Source organism: Euphorbia lathyris, chromosome 4, assembly GCF_963576675.1.
Source record: "Euphorbia lathyris chromosome 4, ddEupLath1.1, whole genome shotgun sequence".
Classification (NCBI taxonomy): Eukaryota; Viridiplantae; Streptophyta; class Magnoliopsida; order Malpighiales; family Euphorbiaceae; genus Euphorbia; species Euphorbia lathyris.
The window spans coordinates 73,459,020-73,468,828 of NC_088913.1; the positions used below are offsets into that span (position 1 = coordinate 73,459,020).

A 9,809-nucleotide genomic window follows, 5' to 3' on the forward strand; every position below is an offset into this window, starting at 1 on the left:
TGCTCTTAGGGACTGTACTAGGAGTAAAGAGGTGTGGAGAAAAGTTCTCCCTCACCACCTGCTTTCTACTTTCTTGGCTCACTCTGATCATGACTGGTTTATTGATGGAGTTAGTGGGAAGTTATTGGCTAACCTTGAGCATGGTGATATTTTCTTTGCTATTGCCTGTCACCAGATTTGGAAGTGGAGGAATGAGGAGATCTTTGGAAAGAAAACTGTTTCTATTCCTAATTTAGTTGAGTTCTTCTCGGAAAAATTATTCAATATTACTGATAGCTTCAAAGGAGATTCTCTTGCTAGGTCGACCCAGAAGAAGACTGTTCACCTCATTGGTTGGTGCAGGCCTAGGGAAGGGGTGGTGAAATTAAACACGGATGGTTCTTGCCTTAAGGACGGTAAGATTGCTGCAAGAGGTGTTCTAAGAGATGATGGGGGTGCCTGGTTGTCTGGGTTTACTCAGAATCTGGGATTGGGTTCTTTTCGGCTGAGCTTTGAGGGATTTTTTCTGGCCTTAAACTTGCCAAGAGTCTGGGTTTGAAGAAGTTGATTGTAGAATCTGACAACCTTGAGGCTATCAAAATGATTTCCGATAATAATGCTATTTGTTTAAATAGCCAAAATCTAATCAAAGGTATTAGAAGATTTTGCTCTTCCTTTGATTTCATAAATTTCAGCCATATCTTCAGAGAACAGAACCGTGTAGCGGATCGTTTGGCGGCTGCTGGTCATGAGGGGATGTTGGGCGTCACGGCCTTTTCTTATCCTCCTGATTATCTTTCTTCTCTTCTTTTTGAAAATGTGGTGGGAGTTAGCTTCCCTAGGCTAATCCCAGGTTAGGTTTTTGGTTTTTGTTTTTTTTGTTTTTTTTTTTTCTTTTCCTCCTCTTCCTACCAAAAAAATAAAATAAAATATATACACAGTATCTGCAAGCCTAGATCACAGCCACAGAAACAAACTCATATATATATATAGTAGTAAAGTTTCTTAATAATTAACCCTTTTATTCTAAAACTAAAAGAGATGGGATGGGTTATTCTTCTTTTCTTCAAAAATCATCATTTCATGGAGCTTTTCTGTTCACAATATTCATGATTACTTCCTTTCTCCTTCCTCGGCCTGCTCTTTGCATAACCAGACATTATAACTTTGATGTATGTATGTCACCTGTGGCATTGACAGCTATATATACTTATCATACATTTATATGATATGAAATGATGATTTATTTTTCTTATTATGTTATGGTTTTGTAGATAAAAATGCAAAAAGTGAGTAGGTTGTGCCACAGCAAGAGCATAGTAATGTAAATGGAAAGTATCCAGGACCTCCCATGTAGCTAGAGAAGGTGACAATCTTCTTATCAAGGTGGTCAACCATGTCCAACATAACATCTCCATCCACTGGTAAGCATCAGGGTTTCCTTTTTTTTAAGAAAAATTAAAATAAAAGGATCAAATTAACAAATTATGCCAACTACATATATCAAACTTTATGGTTGCATCATTTTTAGGGGTGTAATCTAGCCTAGCTGAGATTTTGCCAACTCAGGCTCGGCTCATCATAATGATAACGAGCTCGAGCCGGTCATCAAGCTCAGTTCGAGTTCAAATTTGTGTTTGAACTCGGCTCGTTTCGAAGTTCGTTTGTTCACTGCTCGTTTATTTTATTCACGATCGTACTGCGAGCAACTCGTATCTTTTGATCAAAAATAAAATAATAGCATGTTTAGCAAATGAAATAATACAATTTTATATCCATAAACATTAAAAAAATCCCCTATTTAGTTATTAAATAAAAAAATACTGCGAGGGAGGCGGAAATGAAAATGGAGATATGAAAATGGGGATGGAAGGAGGAGAAATATGAAGTAATCAGAAAAAAAATCCTAAATTACTTTCTTATCCTACTAATCTAATTTATATTTTACTATAATATAAATTAAAAGAATTTTGGAGTGGACCATACATCATGTTATAATTATTAAATATAAATAACATTTCATATTATTCATGAGCTTATTCACAAAGCTTCTATCGAGGCTATTCGTGAACATTATTATAATTGAAATTGTTCATGAACTTTTTCACACGAGCCTATAATCGAGTCTGCTCATGAGCCGAGTTTGTCATACCGAAGCTCTGAGCCTCTAAATCGTGTTCGCGAGCGGCTCATTTATGAATCGAGCCAAGTCGAGCCTAGCTTTTATCGAGCCAACCACTGAGCCGCTCTGCTTACAGCCCCAGTCATTTTCACTCTTAAAGGTACTTTCTTTTATGTTAACTATTTACCTAAAATTAGAAGGTATGAAATTAATTGAAACAAGCATGGAATAAGGCAGCTAAGAAGTGGATGGGCTGATGGACCAGCATATATAACTCAATGCCCAATCCAAACTGGCCAGAGCTATGTTTACAACTACACAATCATTGGACAAAGAGGCACTCTTTGGTGGCATGCTCATATTTCCTTGGCTACGATCAACTCTTTATGGCCCTATCATCATTCTCCCTAAACTTGGTGTTCCATACCCTTTTTCTAACCCCTACAAGGAAGTCCCCCTCATCTTTGGTAAATAAATTAAACCATAAACTAGTCTAATTTTCTCTATTCAGCAAATCAATCTATAACCAATTCCATTTCCAGGAGAATGGTTCAATGGAGACACTGAGGCAATCATTAATCAAGTCCTAAAAACCGGTGGAGGCCCAAATGTCTCTGATGCTTACACCATCAATGGCCTCCCAGGCCCATTCTATAACTGCTCTGTCAAAGATACATTCAAGCTAAAGGTGAAGCCCGGAAAGAGTTACATGCTTCGAATAATCAACGCTGCACTCAATGACGAACTCTTCTTCAGCATAACAAATCACACACTTACAATTGTTGATGTAGATGCAGTTTATGTCAAACCATTTCGGACAGAAATTCTGCTGATTGCTCCGGGCCAAACCACTAATGTTGTAGTCAAAACTAAGCCAATTTTTCCTAATGGAACATTTTTCATGACTGCTAGACCATATGTTACAGGACAAGGCACTTTTGACAATTCAACTGTGGCAGGAATTCTAGAATATGAATCATCATCACCTATGAAAAAGCTTCCAATCTTCAAACCTGTTCTTCCTGCTCTTAATGACACAGCATTTGCAACTAATTTCACTAACAAACTTCGTAGCTTGGCGAATTCCGAATTCCCTGCCAATGTGCCACAAAATGTTGATAGGCAGTTTTTCTTCACAGTAGGCCTAGGAACTAACCCTTGCCCACATAACCAAACCTGTCAAGGACCAAATGGGACAATGTTTGCTGCTTCAGTTAATAATGTGTCTTTTGTAATGCCAACTACAGCTCTTCTTCAGGCTCATTTTTCGGGTCAATCTAAGGGTGTTTATAGTCCTTATTTCCCAATTAGTCCGTTAACGCCTTTCAATTATACCGGTAACCCGCCGAATAATTCTATGGTTAATAATGGGACAAAGTTAGTAGTCCTTCCTTTCAACACTAGTGTGGAGCTAATTCTGCAGGATACTAGCATTCTTGGTGCTGAAAGTCACCATTTGCACTTTGTCACGGGGTTAGAGTTTTCACGCAGAGGCAACTCCCGTGCGGCACCTCAAGTTGGGCCAAAGTCCTTGAGGTCAGCCTTGTCGTCTCCGTGCTCACTGGTTTTCGCCCTCCCATGGGCTCATCAGGGGAGCGGGATCAGCTCCCGAACCAGTTTAGTGCCTAGATGAACATCCTTCCGAGGATGGGATGCCATCTAAATAGCACGTACTCATCCTTAATGCTAATCCCGCACCCGACATTTCAAGTTCAACCAGCAAGCAACCACTTTGTCTGCGTGTCACGAATCTAGGTCGTGACATCCTCCCCCACTCAATTCGTGCAACGTCCTCGTTCACGACTTTTTGTACGCTAGGATCAGTGTGCAGATTCCCTGCCTGCTCGTGTTTCGCGCTTCTCTTGGCGAAAACACCCACTTCCGACACCCTCTCGAGTTGGGCAATGACTCTGAGGCTTAAGGTGCGAGCAGCTTCCGCGTTCGCTCAGTCCTGTTCTCCTCAGGACCCGGCAGCGTGGCTTCCCTAGAGTGTTTGGCGAATTTTTCGCTGCGGTTTCCTGCCTACTCGTGCTCATTCTGTTTCAAGTACACCACTTGCGGTCCCCAGCCTAGACTCGCCACCGCGACCAACGAAGCGCTTGGCAAACTTTGCAGCTAGCACACTATCGGCTCTGATACCACTTGTCACGGACACAGCCTCTTGACTATCTGTCGACCGTGCGGCACTAGTAATTTCACCCCGATTACTAGTTCAGCCTTAACCTTGTTTGCTAGCTTGTATGCTAGGCAACGTTATGCAGCGGAAAAACAGGATCTTGCACAAATGCTAAGTGAGGAAAACACTCTTTATTAAGAAAGAATGCATTACAAAGGTTAGATCACAAAGAAGCACTCACACTTGCTCACACTTTTTGTGTCTTGTCCATTGATTTACAAATGAGGCTTCACTCCTATTTATAGCCTCCCTAAGAAGGTTCTAGAATAATTTACACTTGAAAATCCTAGAATAATCTAGAAAAAGAACAAATAAGAAACAATTAGAAGAGTTGGGACATTTCTCCATTGTCCCTAGAAGCTTCTTGGGCCATTCCGGCTCTTTCCCGCACCTTCCGAGTTATTCCGACACGTTCCGGCACATTTCGGCACGCCCCGGACAAATCTGGCACGTTCCGGAATCTTCTGGCCCGTTCTGGCACGCTCCGGGCCCGTCTGGATTTTTCTGGGCCCGTAGCTCCGCAATCTGAGGTTCGTCTGGCAAGTCTCCCCGCAGCTCCTGGCCGTCGCTCGCAGCTCCTGGCAGTCCCTGGGCCTGCTGCCTGCTTGCCCCGCACGAACAGAGGTTCGGCATGCCTGCTGGCACGCACACTACTTTTCCATCATGGCAATTTTTGCCATACTTAATATTTCCCCCGCACATACCAAAGCCCATGGCTCCATAATATTCCCAAGGTACCATATACCAAATATGGATGCATTTGGAATCATCTAGACACACCTTTGGAAAACTTGTGGTGTGTGGGGCTTGGCAATGTCCACCGACAGTGTGACCCAAGTTTGTATAAGACACACTATAGGGGGGGACCTTCTCTTGGCCAAATTGGCCCCCGGCAGGCACGGGCCCGCTGCCCGGCTGCCTTGTGCACAACTGCACATACGATTGGCCCGATGTCCACCGGCATGTCCCGCATCGTCCCGATGAACAGAAAAATGACCGTTTTGCCCCTGGACCGCTTCTCCTAGCCCTTTGGGCCTTCGGCTCGGGCCTTCCCTCGGATGACTTAAGGCGGGCCGTGACATCCTCCCCCACTCCATTAGGCAACATCCTCGTTGCCTCCTTTGGGTGTGTCACGCCTCCTTGCCCACCATGCTTCTTTGCGGCCTTGCTTGGACGTCTCCACCTTGCTCGGCCCTTCGGTTTTGTCGCTGCCCCTTCGGTATGAGCAACTTCCTTCATTGGTTGTTGCTCGCTCGCAACATATCGCTCCTTCGACGACTTGTCCACACGTTCGCCAACCCCTTGGCCTACAATTTTGGAGATTTGGCCCTCCATAGCCTTAATCTTCTTCAACCTCCGCCTCCTTGGCTTCTGGTCATGATTGTCTTCGGTTGGCAGTTGTCCTTCCACAAGCCTTGATTGGCAAGCCTTCCCTCGCTTGGCTGATCTTCTACCCTCGGCTCTCGGACCCCGCACCTTTCTCCCATTGGTGCTCGCTACCGTAGTAATCTTCGGTTGGGTGATGGCACCTTGCTCACCCTTGTCGCTTGCATCCTTGGCCACCCGTTTGGCCTTGGATTTCTTCTTTTGCTCCACCGCTCCCTTGGGTGAAGTCTTAGTTGGTTGGTGCTCCGCCTTGCCCTCTGACGGCAACACCTTGTCGGTTGTGTCCTTGGTCATCCTTTTGGCCTCGGACTTCATCTTCTTCACCGCTCCCTTGGGTGAATGTTTGGTAGGTTGGTGCTCCGCCTTGCCCTCTGACGGCAACACCTTGCAAATTTCTGTTGGCTTGAGCTCCACCTTGCCCTCTGATGGCAGCTCAATCGGCATCTTTGGTGGCTGGATGCCCTTTCTCCCTCGGACATCCATGGCTGCTTTGGGCTCGACGCTTGATTTTTCTCCCACTCCACGGGGAGATCTTGGTGTCGAGGGGCTTGATGTCTCATCATCGCTTCGTCCCTCAACCCTCATTGCACCTAAGTGACGTAGGGACCCCATGTGCATCTTGGCTGGTCGCTCTTCCACGTCGTCGTCGTTGCCTCGCAGTAGACGCTCCCGCTCCTCGATGAGTGCATTCAACTTCTTTCTCATCGGGCAGTCCCTTGTCATATGTTGGCTGGTACACAAGTATCACTTGAGCGGCCTTTCCACATTGTTGCCTTTGGACGGCTTGGCCTCTTATGGCTTTAGGACGTTCGTATTGCTTTTATTGTGGGCGTCTCCCCCACTCTTGCCATCGGCTGCACCTTCTTGGCCATTCTTGCCTTTGTCATGGCCGAAGCCTTGCCTGCCTGACTTGTCGAACTCCACTACGAGTCGGCTGCGGCAATTGCGGCAGAAAGTTCCTTCACATTCCTGCGTTGAACTTCTAGCCTAGCCCATGGCTGCAATCCTTCAAGGAAGAGATAGAAGGCCTCCTCTTGGGGATAGTTGGGCAGCTCTAGGAGAATCTCGAAGAATTCCTTGATGTACTCCCGCAAACCACCGTGTTGCTTCAAGTGTCGCAACTTGGCCCTCTTCTCGAGCTCACCTTCCTCCGGATAGAATTGGACTTTAAGCTCGCGTTTGAAATCGTCCCACATAGCGATTGAACACGTACCTCGTCGCATCTCTTGCTCCTTCAATCGCCACCACACCATGGCTGTATCTTGCAAGTAGAGTGGCACGGCGTCGATCATCTTGGCATCATTCGCAATGCCAAGTGCCCTGAAATACTTCTCCAAACTCCAAAGAAAATTGTTAATCTCCTTGGAATTCCTCGAACCACCATACGCCTTTGGTTTCAGCACTTCTAGTCGCTGCGGACTAAACGCACCTGAAGTTGACGCATCGCCATGTGCAATGGCCCTCTTGCACAAGGCTAATTCCTCCTTTGTCGTGACTAACTCGGCAAAAGCTCTCTCTAGTTCTTGCCTAAGAGAAGCAATTTGAGCTTCCAAGGTCTTGTCCCGTTCTTCACTATCACCGGTGACCCATTTCACTATGGCAAGCACCTCCTGCTGGAACTCGTCCCCTTCGAGTACTTCCAAGCGTTGCTATATTGCCTCGAACTTATCTCGGTCTTCGACTATGGCAAACTCCACCTTTTCCAGCCTACCGTTGATGTCTACTAGGACGTCTCGCGACCTTGATCTTCCCCTCTCGCTCGTCCTTTGCTCCTCCCCACGGACGCTAGTCGCTTCGACCTCACTTCTCTTCGGCATCATGCAATTCCGTCAGTAAATCAGAATTCCATAGGCAATTCTGTCGAACCTTCAACCTTAGGCTCTGATACCACTTGCGTGTGGTTGAAGAGCTAGATGTAAAACCTGCTGCGGAATAAAAATGGCTCTGATACCACTTTCGTGTGGTTGAAGAGCTAGATGTAAAATCTACTGCGGAATAAAAATGGCTCTGATACCACTTGTCACGGGGTCAGAGTTTTCACGCAGAGGCAACTCCCGTGCGGCACCTCAAGTTGGGCCAAAGTCCTTGAGGTCAGCCTTGTCGTCTCCGTGCTCACTGGTTTTCGCCCTCCCATAGGCTCATCAGGGGAGCGGGATCAGCTCCCGAACCAGTTTAGTGCCTAGATGAACACCCTTCCGAGGATGGGATGTCATCTAAATAGCACGTACTCATCCTTAATGCTAATCCCGCACCCGACATTTCAAGTTCAACCAGCAAGCAACCGCTTTGTCTGCGTGTCACGAATCTAGGTCATGACAACTTGCACGGATTCAATTTCTTCGTCGTCGGACAAGGTTTCGGAAACTTTGATCCGAATAAAGACCCTGCAAAGTTCAAGTTGATCCTGTTGAGAGGAACACTGTAGGTGTGCCCTCTGGTCCGTAAAATCACTAAAATCTTATCTATTAGCTTAAACTTTTCGTGTTTAGTTGTTTATTATGACCATATCTAAAGCTTCAATTTTTGTAAACAGGGGTATGGTTTATGCATTGTCATCTAGAAGTGCATACAAGTTGGGAACTAAAGATGGCATGGCTTGTCTTGGATGGAAAACTACCCAATCAGAAGCTGCTTCCTCAACCAGCTGATCTTCCTAAGTGTTGAAATTTTCGGACTAAAAACTGCCTATAATTTTCTCTCATTTGTGGATTTTGAAATCCTAACCTTAACTCTTTTGAACCTTTTTATTTTATTCTTCTTTAATCTTATGTTCAAATTATTTTGTAACCAGCCCGAGTTCAGGGAAGGAAATGAGAAGTGCACAATTTTTTTTTTGTAACACTGTTATGTAATTTCACATTTCTCAATCAAATATGATGACATTTTTCTTCAATATTCGGCTTGTTTGACATTGAGATTGAAAATTAAGATTGTGGAATAGATTTGAATGGTTCAGTTGTTACTTAGATAAAATTTAGTTCCCCATTTTACCAAAATCAATATTAATACATAGTTTATCAATTTATTTTTAATGTAATTATGTAATTTGGTTCATGTCAATTATCTTGATATGATAAATACGTTTATAATCATTATTAAATCAGTGGTAAAGTACCAAAAAAAAAAAAAATCTGGTTTGCCGTATTTGTAAACAGAACCATGTAGGTTTAAAAGTTCGCAAATATATACGGTATTTTTTTTTTTACAAAACAAAGTATTTCAAATTAAGAGCAATCAGGAGCAATTATATTTACATATTAACAAAATAAATACCTAAAAATTAAACTGCAACGGTATAAAATAAACTTAAATATCAATTTAGTCCATAAACTATGAAATTAGTAAAAAACGTAAATTTTCACCATATGATTTATGGTTTCGATTTAGGGAACTGAGTTTTGGGGAAAGAACCGTGTTTTGTCGATATGAAAAATAAATTTTTTCAAGATAAAAATATCATTGGTTGTAATCAGAACTTAACCGTTTAATTTGAAATGCCTTATTTTATAAATTAAACCTTACCACAGAGCTTTATTTGTAAACTTTTAAATCACATACATCTATTTGTAAATTCATTAAACCAAGGAAATGAATAACCATTAATTCCCCTATGTGTTTGGATATGTTTAGGAAAGGGAAAGGGAAAGGGAATGTGGTAAAGGAAATCCAACTCCCTAAAGGGCATGGGGTAATGGCTTAACCTAAAGTGGGCAAAGGGAATGAGTTTTTTTTGTAAACAAATAAGAACAAAGGGAATGAAACCCTCCCATTCCCATTCCTAAAGACCCCAAACCAAACGCCCTTGTTTTTAATGCAAAATGATTTATAGAAATGATATAAAAAACAAAAATACATCTAATGAAAAATAAATGTAAAAATACAGATATATGAAATGAAAAAATGTTTAAAAATATTCCTAATGTTTAGGAACAGATCAATTTTACTTTTAAATGGTGCAATTTTACTAATACTGACAATTAAGAGCACTTATTGTCTAACATTGACAAATTGAATCAATTTCAGACTTTATTATAAAAATTATATATTTTATTCATTATTGTATATCAATTCTATATTTGTTAATTCTAAAAAAATGAAATATTTTCTGTAATTTAATAATATAATTGAAGATTAATGTTTTTAAAT

At 42.7% G+C, this 9,809-nt stretch overlaps 1 pseudogene; it reads left to right on the top strand.

Moving 5' to 3' along the window:
* Nucleotides 1-1,025: 1,025 nt before the first annotated feature.
* LOC136227127 (laccase-17-like) lies at nucleotides 1,026-8,327 on the top strand (annotated as a pseudogene).
* The last annotated feature ends 1,482 nt before the right edge of the window (nucleotides 8,328-9,809 follow it).